The 603-nt window shown below is 57.2% G+C and overlaps 1 protein-coding gene across 4 annotated transcripts in view; it reads right to left on the reverse strand.

Annotated features, from left to right (window-relative positions):
* Positions 1 to 603, reverse strand: part of LOC113205903 (head-specific guanylate cyclase) — a 98,446-nt gene that overhangs the window by 16,816 nt on the left and 81,027 nt on the right. The gene's annotated exons all lie outside the window — the stretch shown is intronic.

Genomic DNA, 603 nt, shown 5'->3' on the forward strand with positions numbered 1-603 from the left:
CAGTGGTTGACATGGAGATGCGCAGTCGGTTCTGCGCATGTCAGATCCACCAATGAGAGCGCTTGCGCCCACCTATCTACATTACACCTTACCCTGCCCCACCCCGCTGCGCCCCGCCCCGCAGCTGAATTACCTCATGACGCGCAGCGAGGCCGCGGCCCGCCTGGACACCCCGCCATGTGTTGCGCCAGCCCGTGTGAAAATCGATTATTCATGCCGAACCAATTCCGACTTTTTCGAGTCATTTTTCCACCCCCCCCCCTCGCGTCCGCCGGGGAAAACGTGTGCGGCTTTCTTGTTTGTTTTTTGTTTGCTCTTTTTCCCCCTCTTTTTATTTCGGCCACATTTCTTTGTGTTTTTCCAAACGCGTCGAATGTGATGACATTCGTTCACGGACGAGGCAGGGCGGCGTAGGAGGGGGCGTGTTGCATAGAGGAGATGGAAGAAAGTGCGGAGGGAAATAAGAGGGACACAGAGGGATGGGGTTGGAGAAGAGAACAGGGAGAGCGAGACAACGACTCCCAACTCCTGCGCGCGCCCTCATCCAAGTTTCCCTTCCCACACTACTCAACTGCTCGGCCAATTACCCGGGCAGCCCCCCCC

The sequence above is a fragment of the Frankliniella occidentalis genome, unplaced genomic scaffold (assembly GCF_000697945.3).
Source record: "Frankliniella occidentalis isolate FOCC.00 unplaced genomic scaffold, Focc_3.1 Scaffold20, whole genome shotgun sequence".
In the NCBI taxonomy this organism is placed as follows: Eukaryota; Metazoa; Arthropoda; class Insecta; order Thysanoptera; family Thripidae; genus Frankliniella; species Frankliniella occidentalis.